The sequence below is a fragment of the Prinia subflava genome, chromosome 5, assembly GCF_021018805.1.
Source record: "Prinia subflava isolate CZ2003 ecotype Zambia chromosome 5, Cam_Psub_1.2, whole genome shotgun sequence".
Classification (NCBI taxonomy): Eukaryota; Metazoa; Chordata; class Aves; order Passeriformes; family Cisticolidae; genus Prinia; species Prinia subflava.
The window spans coordinates 16,576,146-16,590,177 of record NC_086251.1 but is presented as its reverse complement, the minus strand read 5'-3'; the positions used below and the strand labels follow the sequence as shown (position 1 = coordinate 16,590,177).

General features: G+C 44.0%; 1 long non-coding RNA gene across 9 annotated transcripts in view; it reads left to right on the top strand.

The window, feature by feature from the left end:
- Window positions 1-13,535, top strand: part of LOC134551071 (uncharacterized) — a 73,213-nt gene extending 59,678 nt beyond the window's left edge. For 8 of the 9 annotated variants that reach the window (XR_010080518.1, XR_010080515.1, XR_010080516.1 and 5 more), the window contains 3 exons: window positions 370-447; window positions 5,396-5,482; window positions 7,590-13,535. This is a non-coding gene — a long non-coding RNA (uncharacterized LOC134551071). Of the gene's footprint in view, window positions 1-369; window positions 448-5,395; window positions 5,483-7,322 lie in introns of all 9 variants that reach the window. The other variant, XR_010080511.1, reaches the window with a different exon arrangement.
- The last annotated feature ends 497 nt before the right edge of the window (window positions 13,536-14,032 follow it).

Here is a 14,032-nt window from a genome sequence, read left to right as displayed (position 1 = left end):
TCCAAGGCAACTTGGATGACTAGCTTTCCAGTGCTAGTACTCAGTGGCCACAAGAGCAATAAACCAAAAAGATTCCCCTCTTACTTAAAAACAGAAGCAGCTGTTTATGATCAGTCCTGTTTGGAGCCTCCAACACTGTAAAACTAAACCTGCAGTGACCTGAGTGAATGTAAAGATTTTATGGGGCCGCGAAGTAAATGCATGTTTGCAGTGGTGTAATAGAGAGGAGAAGCCAAACTGGAGTATTTGAGCCAGTCTCCCAACATTTTCTGTTTAAAAGTTAAACTGCACGTTAGCCCTCAAAGAATAGAAACAGAATGATGCATTATTTGAACTCTTGCCCCACTGTTTGCAATATTTGTCTTCCAGGCTTTTTACTTTGCTGTATGTCTACCCGCTGAGCCCTGGAGAGTTCATGGAGTTCCTTGGCTGCCATGAAATCAGCAGGTACTGAGGGAAATGGTGTTGGGTACTCAGGGGTGGCTTACTATTCAGGCATGACCTGAGTAAAAGGATTTTATGGTGCTGGTCGGTCGGGTGGAGTACACCAGAGAAAGCAGAAGACTTGGACTCCCATTCTTGTCATTCTTGATGACACCAAGCTATCATCTGTTGATACTTTAGAGGGAAGGGATGCCCTCCATAGACACCTTGAGAGATTCGAGATGTGGGCTTATGTGAACCTCACGAAGTTCAGCAAGACCAAACATAAGATTCTGCATCTGGATCAGGGCAATCCCAGACATGCAGGGCAGGCAATGAGTGGGTTGTGAGCAGCCCTGCAGAGAAGGACTTGGGGGTGCTGGTGGATGAAAAACTGGCTATGGCCTGGCCATATGTGCTTCCAGCCAAGAAAGCCAACAGCAGGCTGGGCTACATTAAAAGGACTGCAGCCAGTGGGTCAGGAGGGGTTATTCCCCTCTCTACTCTGCTCTCATGACTCACCACCCAAAATATTGTGTTCAGCTCTTGGGTCCCCAGTGTAAGAAAGACATGGACCTGTTGGTCCAGAGGAGACAGTGAAGATGACCAGAGTGCCGTAGCCCCTCTCCTCTGATGACAGCTCGAGAGAGTGGGGGTTATTTAGCCTGGAGAAGGAAAGATAAGCCTCTAGGGAAACTTCATAGCAACCTTCCAATACCAAAAGGACACCTACAGGAAAGATGGGCAAGAACCCTTTATCAGGGAGCATTATGAGGGGTAAAGGTTTTAAAGTGAAATTGGGTAGATTTAAATCAGATGTTAGGAAGAAATCCTTTACAAGGAGGGTGGTGAGGCATGGGAAAAGGTTGCTCAGAGAAGCTGTGGATGCCCCATCCCTGGAAGTGTTGAAGGCCAGACTGATAGGACTTACAGCAACCTGCCTTAGTGGAAAGTGTCCTTGTTTGTGGCAAAAGGTTTGGAACTAGATAATCTTTAAGCTCCCTAATCCATCAGTTCCATTATTTTGATGGCCTTCACATAAAAAAGGATGGTTAGATGCTGTTGGCCAAATCCTACTTTGATCACTTGTGTTATCAAACATTTTCATACCCTTTAGCTCTGAAGAATGTCTTTTTTATACCCTGCAATCTTTTTTTTTCAAAATGCAATTTTTTTCCCAAATTTTTCAGGAAGTTTTTTTTTAAAAAATTAATTTTATTTTTTTCTCTAGAGTGCTGCTTAATGTGATCTGAATGTTGTCAGGTGAGTTCAAGTGCTTGTAAGCCTTGACCTACCACAGGGAAAAAGGCAAATACACATGTCTAGCTGAGAGACATGATACTCAGTGGCATTTTGTTCAATTTTCCTCAACTAGGAAGTGTCCTTTAGTACTTAGAAAGCTAAGATGGAGAAAAATAAGTGGGATGGTGTAAGGAAAAGGTGCTCACTTCATGAAGGTGAAGCTCAGTATAGCCCAGCAGAGGTAAGCTGTGGCTTCGTTTGCCATGCAGCCCTTTTCCTCTGCATGAAATAAAAATTCCCTCTCCCCATCCCCCTTTGCATTGTTTCCTCTCTTCTCTTTTTTTTTCTCTTCCCGTCAAATATTTAAGCAGATATTTCCTTTTTGGTGGTGTGCCAGGGAGCATTCCAGCTCTGCCCCCTTTGAAAATAAAAAGGCTGACCCCCATTTCCATAACCAAGGAAGGGACAGGTAGCCTTTGTTTGTGTTCCAGAGCATGACTGTTTTTCTTAGATTTGCACCAAAAGAAGAGAAATGATGCTGTTATTCAGAGGAGGAATTGGTCAGTGACCCCAGCAAATGCAGCAGCAACAGCAGCAAAATGAGTGGTATGAGCTGAATGCTTTTTGGTGATAAACCTTTGGCTTTGGCCAGTTCCTTCTCTTGCCCTTTCCCTCTCTTCTCTTTTCTCTCTCTCCCCAAGATTTCCCTATTTTCTTGTGTTTAAGGCACGTCAAACCCTGGAATAGCCCTCACAGGCATTAGTCACCAGTGATTAAAATAGCCACTAAGCAGGCAAGAGCCTGCAATGATTTGTGCTAAATTGGGTGTATCACTGTTTGTAGCAGGGGTTGCTAATTTGCAAACCTCCCTTGTTATTATCGTTGTTTTTATTAATAGCGCCAAGGGGCTCCAGCTGACATTAAAATTGCATTTCATCCTCTGCAGTACAAAAGTAGAGAATAGAAGAGTTTGTCACCTCGATGGGCACTGTAAAAATCTGGAGAAATGAAGGCCTATCTGGTCCGTGCAGCTGAAGAACAGAGGTCCAGTTGGAAGAGAAAGAGAGAAATGGCAGACCTGAGAAACTGGCTTAGGTCCCCCTGGCTCTGAACAGGTTCTCAGCTGGGTGACTGCTCACCATCTCTCTGCTGGCAGCAGGGGACTTGGTGGCCTGGTGGTGCAGACAGAGCAGCTGCCAGAAATGGGTGCTGTGCTGAGAGTAAAGGGGGTACTTCTGGGAAGCCATAGAGTATGAAAAGATGGAAAGAATTCAAAAACACCAAGCCTAAAGGGCACTTTGTTGATGATTAGTGACCATAAACTCAATTGAAAGGCTGCAAATTTCACCTTGGTCCAGAGAAATATATCCAAAACTGCAACTGCAGTTGCCTTTTTTTACTTACAGAATGACAACAGTAGTGCAACCTCACAGGGACTGTGTGTGGTTAAGGGTCCGATTTGATACGTGTACATGACCTTGGACTGGTCCCAGTGACCTGAGTGCAAAGTCCATTTGCTGCTAAGGATGACTGCTGTAATTTAGTGACTGAACCTATTCATTAAATACATCAGGCACCCCTCTAGTCAAAAGTATCATTAGTGGTTAAGGTTTTCACTTCTAGCACCTATAGGAAGCTGTAAGGATTTACCCCAGTTTGGAGCCCTTTAACACTAATAGCAAAAAACCCCCAGCCCTGTGGTTTTTGTTGCTCGAAGTCTTGGGTTCTCTCCCTGCCAATAGCTCATGGATAATACATGTCTTTGATGCAGAACAGAAATTGGAAATCTTGTAAGAACAACTTGGGTCAGGCCGTGAGTATATCAGAAGGGATTTTCCCTCTGTGTATTTGCTTCCAGCTGAGAGGAAGTTACAAAGAATGTGTTTAAAATCAATGGAATTAGACAAACTTCTTTGACGCACAATGAAGATTTGGATTTTTGGAGATTTTAAGTGAAGTTTTGGCTATGATTTTGTTTTGTCTGCAGTAGTCATATATCTCTATCTGCATAATAAACTACGATATCTAAGCAGGATTGCTAGAGGTCCGTGTTGCTCCGCAGCAAGCACCACTCCAGCTGCCCACACTGGCAGTAACAGTGGTGGCTTTACAGATGGAGCACATTCCAAGTATTGGTTGTCAACTTGTGTGTTAATGTGTGGCGAGTTACGCAGAGAAGTCAACCTGCAGTCAGTTTCAATACAGCAGTGCATAATTTGAGGCAGCTGTCACCAGGTTAAAACCATGAGCATTTTGCTCCCAGTGAAGGGGATCTCTGGTTTGGGAAAGCTGCTAATGAAGCATTGAATGCTGTGATGTGATTAGTCTTCTTGCCATTGACAAGGCTTGAGCACTGAACTTCAAGTAAAGTGTGTTTTTGGAGTGAGGGGAGAGTGTGTGGGAAATGTTGTACCAAGCCGTGAGTGTGGAAAGGCAAGGAAGTTGAGTGATGAGGTTTAGGAAGGCTTCAAAGTGGCTGTGGATGGATGTGCAGCGGAAGGATGAAGTGAGGGTGAGCTGTGAAAATTACTCTCAACCATCTCTTGTCTGCAGCCAATTTATTTTGGTTTTCCTGAGAAAATGTCGTGGAGCTAGAGAAAGGACATTTGGCGGCTGGATTCTCCAGCCAGGACTGTGGCGGTTTGGGTTTGGTAACTCCAGGGAGGCGGAGGTGAAAGTGGAACTGGTGGGGCTGGCTCGTCCCAGCTGCGGGGTCTGGGGGGACAGTGCTCTCCAAGGCACCACCCTGATGCACTGACACTCTTGCCAGTTCGTGCTATTGTATCTTGGGCTGTCCCTTTGAGGTCTTACCCTGCTTGGTGGTTTTACCTCTCACTTGGTTACTGAGAGGAAAGGCTGCAAAGAATCCGCGAAGCAGCAAAGCTATCTTTAATTTTCAGTTCCAAAGAGACAACCTCAAAATATTTTGAGAATCTGCCCTGGGGGAAGGAAATCTCCAAACCTCCTGTTAAGATATCACCACAGCACCTCATTTTAGGGAGGTAAACACTCTCATTAGATCCTTCTCAAGCCATGTCTGAGCTACAGGCTCTCTTGCTTGGGTACCCTAGATGGAGGGGAGAGGGGAAAAAACCAAAAAGAGAAAAAAAAACCCAGCCCAACTAATTTTCCAAATGCTGTTCAGTCTGCACTGATTATATAACGTGATTGATAAAGTTGAGGAGTGAGCTGAGGTCAGAGCCCTAGGATGCCAGCTCCTCATTCCATGAAGGAGCTTTTTGTGTGTACGTATATGCGCATGGAGGACGAAGGTTGTGTTTGTTTCTTGAAAAGCCCTCAGACACTCTCCAAAGAATTCCAAATTTAAAGCAGTGTAAAATGCTCCATCAAACATGTTTTACAGTCTTGACATTGCTGCCTGTGAAATCTACTCCGGTGACTGTTTCTGAGACTTTTTGAATAATCTCTTGATTGTGCTTTACTTGCTGTTGGGCAGAGTCATCATGGAAAATGGGGCAGTTGTTTTATAGTCCTGTCTGGATTGGGGAACCTTGGAGGAAGACTGTTTCACCAAAGGTCACTCAAGACATGTAAAATTTATTCTGCCTCCAAAAATAAACAAGATAGATACATGTGGCTGGGCTAGGGGATGAAGCAGGAGTAAATGAGGCCTCTGGGGCTGAGGACTTGCTTTCCAGTTGAACAGAGATCACAACGTAGTGGTCGCATAGGGATTTATTTTTCTGAAGCTTTTCTTGTTTCTCCATAGTGCCCAGGAGTGAGACCAGTCACGGTGGAAGCCACAAGGGAGATTTCTGTAGATCAGATGGGAAATCACTGGATGCCCTCAGGACTGGTGAGTTCCTAGAGTCAGTAACAATGCTGTTAACTTGCACAGAGCTACTCCATCCTGGGCCCTTGCCAATTGTCTGCTTTTCGTGTAGTAAAGGGACTCTCTGGTGGCCCATTAAGGCCAGATCCATTGTATTTCAAACATTTTTTTCACCTGCTTTGGATCTTGTATGAAATATCCAAGATTAGGACTTTCAAATCTGCCCAAAAGACTAGGGAGCCGAACTGCCACTGATTGATTTGGTCTAGGTGTGGTACTGGTGTAGCAGAGTTGAAATGTGGTGCGATAGGACATGATCTCATCATCACTATGCTCAACAGGAAAATAAATATTTCATCTCTGTTTCACTATTTTTTCCAGCAATATCTTGACTGTGGCTTAGCCTTTATGTAGCAGCACAAACCCATTATTCTGTGACATTTCTTCCTTTCTACAAATAAACAGAATGGGAGAGAGAGGAAGTATGGCCAAGCACTATAATGTTAGGAGCAATAAGACAAAATTAGACATGGCAAAATTGCAGTTCAGCCTGAAGGAAAAAGAGTTGTGATGTGTAATACTTCACCTGTGGCTAGGACTTGACAGCACTGTGCTCATAGAGAGACAGTTCCTGCCTTGAATCATTTACAGTCCAGAGAGATGACAAGTGAGATATGACAAGCAATTCTTCCTTTTCAGAGGAAGAATTTGGTCACACAGGGTTAATTGTTTTCCTTTGTAAGTGAGCAGGATCTTTGCTGCAGCCAGGAGTAGAGTTTCACTGTAAGTTGTTTGGCCAAAGTGTTTGTGGCAGTCTTGTCCTCATGCTTTACCCCTCTTTCTGCAGTCTGGTCTTCACCTCTAAAATGTGAGTGATCCTTGTAAAGTTACCTGAAGTTACCTGAAACGAGGTAACCCAGGCTTGAGCCTTGTGCCTGATTTTGTGCATCTCTATGTTGTTTCTTCTCCCTTTGTGTGCTCAAGCACTGTGGCACTGCAGGCATAACTGGTGGATGTGCTACAGCTGGCAGCAGATTGTCACTCCAGGGCAGAGACACCGTGAGCCACCCTCAGCTCCGATGAACAGGGCATGCCCTGGGAAGGCCTGTGAAATATGGGTGCAGAAGTGCAGGATGGCTCTCATGCTCGGAGCCAGTTTGACCCCTATGTGGCGTGATTGTGGTCAAGTCTTTACACCAGGGAGCAGGCTCTGAGCAGCACAGCAGCTGTTATCTGCATAGTCTGGGACATTTTCGTGAAGTGTCTAGTGGGAATATGGAACTCGGATCCTGTCTTTCAGCACTAATGTTTGCTCCTGGGCTGGCTGGCTTGAGGCTGGAGCCAGACTGCAATTGCCCAAGTTATTTCTGCAATGAGGAATATATGCAGAGTCAAGCAGAAAGCATCTCGGAAGAAACGAATTACCAGCCAAATATAGATTATTTCATTTTGAGGAACGTCATCCAATCTACTCAGCTTCTCAGTCATTCAGCAACTTTTAATGTCTATTAATGCCTATATTTATTATAATCATGCATACTAAAAGCTCAGCCTGTATTACATCTGTATTGCTTGCTTCTGGGATATAATGTTTGACAGGGCAATGCCTCTTCTTTTTTCTTTGAGGCACTGAGTACACAAACTCCTCGTGTATCAGTATTTCCCAATGAATTTTGACTCCTTTTTGTGTAGAAATAAGCTAAGAGAGGGGTAGAGACATGAGGGTAATTTTCAAAGGGGGCTAGTTTCTTTTAAATGCATTTTCTGGCACTGATTGAGTGAGCTGTACGTGTATTTATTTACGATAGCTTTGATGGGATTTAAGCATGTGCTTGAACTTAAAGGTAAACTTTGTATTTTGCAGAATAATTGTCCCAATGCCCCATTTGATGGTGCGACAGTCAAATAGCACAATTGTGCATGCTGCTTGGGCCCAAGTGGTATGGAAGAAAAAGACAGCTAAACTCAACTAATTACAAGCCCTGCATAAGTACAGCAAAATTCAAAGGCTCCATAGTAAACTTCTTAGAAACCTCATTGAAAATTGGTAGTCACCGAGTGATAAAATACGTGAACTTTTTCTCTGATAAAGTTAAAATGTGGTGATTTTTCTTCTGAAATACTCTTGCAGAAGCACTGACGAGATAAATGTATTTGTGTCGTGGATAAAACGCCCGATGAAAACTAATCCGAGAGACGGAGTAAGTGATCGGAGAGAGCCAGGATTGTCAGTGCTTCCCATCTGCTTTGCATCACTGAGCCGGGCAAAACATCAGAGCATATTGGTGAATCTGGCAGACGTCATGTTATTTTTATGTCATCCTTATTCTTCCAGGGCCTGATCCAAGCCTCACTGAAATCCATAGAAATGAGTGGACTTTCCTTTACATCAGCAAGCTTTGAATTGGTTCCTTCCCGCTCACTGTTAATGTCAGGAGCCTGTGATGGGTCTTGGAGGCATTTTGACAGAGCAGCTGGGCACAACCGTGCTTTCCTTTTTAATCCTGCCCTCTGATGATCTTGTTATTGATGTATGGTGATGGCTGGGGTCCCGAGATAAAATGAAATGGGAAGCATAACAAACTGGAAAATGCATACTGATATAGCAGTGAATGAGACCATTCCCAGAAGTGCTGAAATTTGACGGGATTTAGAATCCCAAAGACCCTATTATTTTGGAAAATGGACCACATGCTTTCAAGACATTTGGGCAGCTCTGAAAACTTCATCCATCACTTCTATGGAGAGCAGAGTAGACCTTATGTAATATCACAGGCAACAGCCAGAACTGTTGAGAGTAAAACCCACAAAATGGCCCGATCTTCTATTGTTTCTGAAGGTGTGAATTCCTCTTTTCCTGATATTAAGTAACTTTTGGGTGTTGTCCTTTTCTGTTAAAAGAAGAGTCTGCTGTATATTGCAAAAAGATGTTTTTAAGTTCCCTCACATGCCTGTCAATCCAGACATCACTCCTTAGTCCCATTATGTTTATTTCTATAGACGCATAAACTAACAATCTTACACTTATTAATCAAGGTGATTCAGCCATGCCTCCCACTGCCTTTCTCTGATTCCAATCTTATTCCAAAATGCAGCCCTAAATGTCACTGGGGTTACTTATAAAACATGGTGCTGCTCTGCATGAGTAAGACTATTTGAATGTGGCCTGGAGTAAAGTTACTAATTCTCAGTGAGAAGCAGAGCTAGACAAAGATTGCAAAATATTGTCCACTAATCTGTTCTTGAATTTTTAAACATATTTTTTTGTCTCTGTTCACTCGTGGATCTCTGAGCTAATGAACTTGCTGACAGGAATGTTCACCATAACAACCCATTTACAGCAAATATTGCAAGATCTTTGCACTCTTCCCTTCATTCAAAATAATACCAGTCTCCCTCCCCAAGAAATGACCTTCCTGTTTCAGAGTTTTGTCATTAATTGAGAATATTCACATTGGTGAGATGTTTTGTTTGTTTTACAAAACCCTCTTCTAGCAAGAAAACAGAATTAAACTAACCGAAGTAGAATTTAACAAAGAAAGACCTCTGAGTCCCAATGCCAAGAGAGAGGATGGTCCCAAAGCTGGAGCTACAGGGAGATGTGGAGGCCAGTCCTCAATCCACCAAGGGCTTTGCTGCTCTCTGCCTTGCAGCACACTGAAATGTGAACAGCTTCCAGGACCTCAGATACACTGGGGTGTGCATGAGGGATGCATAATACTGACAAATCATCTGCTTGTGACCCATCTATAAAAAAAAAAGGTGTAGAAATGATTTAGTTACAAGTTCTTTACCTAAAGATGTCCTTTCATCTGCTGGTGGATATTTTCTTCGAGGAGATTATTCATGGAGCAAGGTTCTAAAATAAAAATTGAGGAGGATGGAGCAAAGCTGGGCTTTGGTGAATACATCTAAACCCTAGACACATTGCAAATAAACGGAGCTTGTTCCCAGGCAACTCCCAAGTAGAAAATAGGCACAACTGTTCTGAACGATTTTCTCTACGATTTGTTTACCTAGCTGTAGGGTCTTCTTCAGAGTCAGGCAAAATCAAAGGAGAGACAGTTATTGACCTCAGCTTGCTTTGAATCTGGCTTGTAATGAGAGCTATGCCCACACCAAGTTTCAAATTCCAAGCAGCTTGATGTGGCCTTTTAGAGAGAAAAAAATTGTTAGAATTTTTATTACAATATGAAAATGCAATTTTTCATTCTCTCCTCATTTCAGAAGGTCTAAAGGGATTTTACTCAACTTCTTCTTCTACCTTCAGGCAGGGACCAAATCTGAGAAATTGCAGCCCAATTTTGGAAAGTTCTCAGGATGTGAAAATCAGGGGCTCATGATGGGAAGCTGCTGTTCAACACACTTTGTTGTCATGAGTGCTTCTGGGAATCTGCTGCAGACAAGGTGCCCCCTTCCCCCTCACTTTGTTTTGTTTTATATCTTTCCACCACCTGATCAGAATGATTTAAAAACAAAAAAGGCTCTGATCAGAACCCTAGGAGGTTTTGCCCTGCTGGGACCAAGATGGCTAGAAGGTAGTCAAGATCTGGCCTTGCAGAGTCTGGGAATTACCTAGCATCTTCTAGAGTGTGACATCCAGCAGAAAAACATAAATCTTTTCGCTGCCTGAAACTCAGCAAGGTCAAATGCAGTCTTGCTGTTATTCTGGCACTGAATTTAGCAGCCCCAGACAAAACTGCAGGGGCAGCTAAATTCAGGGGTTCTTCCTTTAGGCAAAGTCATGAAACTATTGTTGATGCTTTTGATGATGCAAGGTGTAATAGAGTTAGTATTGATTTGCTTTTGCAATGTCCAGTGTTTAGAAGAGTGTGGAAGAGTGTCGTGTGCCCTTATCAAGAGCAAATGTGAGTCTGAATGCAGCCGGTATTATTTTCAAGCCCAATTTAGGTACCATTGTTAGGCATTTTGACAAAATTCATCAGCAGTATGGAAAAGAGTCCATAGAACTGGAAAATTTTGCTGTAAATTTGCTGTTGTTACATCCACAAATTTGGAAAAAGTCAGCGCAAAGGCACAATCCTTAAAATAAATAGAAGAAAATGTCTCAGAGCTGCCAGCAGGCACTGGAGCTCCCCAGCAGAGGCTGCCTGGGAGAAGCACAAGCTGTGCATAACTCCTCAGCCCCAGTAAACAGCAGCTTGGTGCTCTCCCTCCCTGGGAGAGATGTGGTCTCTGCCATTGGTGTAGGTTCTGATGCTTCGATCCCTTTCCCTGGCTGTAGACACCTACTCCTAATTTGTGATCCTGCCCTACTCCAGGAAGAGCTGGAGGAGACAGAAGGTGTGAATGGACAGCCAAGACCGAGCAGAGCCAAGGAACTGGCTTGGCTCTGGAAGGCAAAATGCAAGCTGAGCCATTGGAGCCGGCTGTACACAGATGAGAAGGAAAATGCACAAAGTGATAAATAACTTTGCTTAGGCTGCCAGGAAAGGCTGCCAGAACATTCTCGCTTGGCTTTGCTCTGACTTGGCTCGCCTGCTGCCGCCAGCCCCCCTCCTGCACAGACGAGATGCCGGGCCAGAGCCACGCATGCATCTCGGGGCCGGCTCACCCCGTTCACCCACGGGCCAGCCGGCCCCTCGGACAGCTGCCTCTGCCCGAGCCTCTCCCGTCTGCAGCCCACCCTCCACACCCAAGGGTGCACCTGGCAGAAAGGCACAGAGAGAGAAAAGCATGAGGTGTGCCGTTAGCCTGGGTTGTTTTTGGAGGAGCCACCTCTCCCAGTGCATTCCTGACAATCTGGATGGCCTCTTCCTCTAGCATCATCCTACAGCGCTGCCTCCATGGGTAGCGAAATCCTTCTTTCTCCAGGGGGCAGCTCCACACCCTTTCCTTCCAAACACAAGTAGCACCCACAGGTGATACGGATGGTTTCTCCAGAGGAGATCAGACACCTGCATTCTCACCCGTGGGTGCCTGGCAGCTTGCGGAGCAGCCTCAGGTGAAGGGCTGGAGTCACGGCAGGGGATGTGCGGAACAGGGATGAACTGCCACTGCCACACACGGCGGCACACAAATCAAAGCAATGCTTTGTCCAGTGCTGTGTGGTGCTACCAGCTTCATGCCTCATTGGAGTGGAAGGAGAGGTGGATACTTCAGAGGATTTATCAGGCAAAAAGATGTGTCGGCATTTCTCAGTTTCGACTGGCAGCTCCAGCTTGAGGAAAGCTATTGTTGCAGGATTTCCAACTTCTCATTGCCTTTCTGATCTGTGGTGCACGTTGAACATATGTCTCTGTTTAGTTGCCCATTATTTAACCTAGATTTTTCCCCCCTTGAGAGATTACTGTGAATTCAGGGCACATGAATGGTGTAATTTATCATTTTCCAATATAGACCGTCATGCACTTATATATAGTGAAAATAATTTGTTGTCAAGTTATCCAGTTACCACCTCATTTTATATGCTTCATAATAAGCTATTTGTAATGATCCATGCTCGTCAGAAGTCAAAATAACCAAAATATTGCCATCTCACTACAGATAACTACTCAATATTTCCAGCAGCACTGAATCATCCTGATCCCTGGGAGAGTTATGTCCACATTATTACAGAAACAGTTTGCTACCAGAAAATGCCTTTTCAAGAGTGCCCACTTTTCTTTTGAAACCCTATAGACTTTGGAAAAATTCATTTTGAGGGGAAAATGCTATTTTATTGGAATTTTTTTTTCCGCTTGTTCCAAGTTACGTTTATTTTCCTGTTTTCCTCTTACTGTCATGTATTCCCTTCACAAAGGGTATGTCTTTCTGTGTGACCCTGCTCATAACACTAACACATTGAAGGTTATGGGCATGCCCTTGTGGTACATCCAAGCTATTTTTCTAAAATATTAGAATGCTTAGAATACTCTAATTAGCACCCATTCACCCTGCATGCTGCAAAATGCCCAAAGATCCTTACGGTCACTGAAAAGAGAGAGCTGCTGTTAGAAAGCGGTTCATCCCACTCCGGGATCCAGATGACCCTTGGCTGTACCTGTCCCACCCCCTGACAGCTGAGGTATGTTAGCCTCCTACTTAGAAGAGGCCTTCAATTAGGCAGATCAGTTAGGTGCATCAGTTAGGCTTAGGCTGAACCTGGCTCAAACACTTCTTTTGTTCCTCTGTTGTTTGGTGTTAAACCATTTCCCTCCTGTGCAAGCCAGAGACCCCAGCACCATTTGTTGTGCTTTAGCGTCTGTGCTCTAATCCGCCAGCCTGACGGGGTAGCTGCCCTCAGGGATTTAAAATGTAAGTTATTTCCACTGTTATTTTATGGCATGACTTTGCATGATGTGACATCCCTGTTTGGCTTGAACAGGGACCAGTGGCTTGGACTGCCTGACAGACGATAGTCAGAGACTAATGACTGCCTGCATACTGCTAGGAGGAACCCCCTGGGGCAGCAGGGGGACCGCTGCCAGCTCTGCTCTGAATTAACATCTTCACTAAGGAGCAGGCAGTGAGATTAGGCAGCCGAGGAAAGAGGGACAAGTAACACCAACCCCCCTGGTGTTCCAGCTGCAGAGAAGTCAGCTTTTTGAAAATATTGCGAGTAGGTTGTTCAGGTCGATCAGACAGATAAATAATCAAGGACCCATACTGTTCCCCAGGGGGTTTTAATGTTTCAGATGGATGTAAACATGGCAAGTTGTTATCAGAGAAATTGCAGTAGCTGAAACTGGACTGAAACTGTTTGTACACAGAAATGATCTCTAGAGCATACAGTTAGGATGTTTATAAAGTGATGAGCTGCTAGCTGCAGTTTCTGTGGCTTCCTAAACAAAATGATGGGCTTAGGTAGAAAAACCACTGCCCTGCACATTCTGAAGCTGCTAAAACAAGGCTGCAGAATAAAACAGTAGCAGAGAAAAAATGGGGGGGGTTGAGAGCTTTTTTGAAGCAGCTCTCTGGAGGAGGAACACCTCAGAAAGAACCCCAGGTGACAAAAGAGAAAAAAATTAACACAAGATAAACTCTGAACTTGAATCTGTCTGGTTTTCTAGCTTTTCTTTTGCAACTGTATTTCAAATCTTGTAATAAAAAAATTTGCTTTGTTCTATTAGAATAACATTGTTTTTCTTCTTTAACCTTGAGTGGGCTTTTGAAGGAATTCAGATAACTCTGGAAAGCAACAGGAATGCTGGGTTTTTACAAATATTTCTGAAACCAGAAACACTTTAAAGGGTTTGTCTTTGCAGAATACACCATTATTCAATTTTCTGAAAAATGGGTCTTTGGAACTCTTTTGAACTTGCTGTTGTTTGTTATTGGTTATTTTGGTTGGCTGGATTTTTTTTTTTTTTTTTTGTTTTCTTGGTCAGTGAAGGCCCAGATATTGCAGTCCAATTACATAACTTGACACCGGAGGGGGACACACGGCCTTCCAAAGGTTTGCTTTGGGAAACCTGGTGTACATTTTTGAAGAGTAACGAATGGCAATACAAATGAACATCAGAGATAAACCAGGAATCTCCTGTTGTTTGATCAGTTGTGCAGCACTGGCACAGAACACTAGCTCACGGGTGTTGAGGCTTTCTTGGGCATCAGTGCCATTGTACAGGAAAA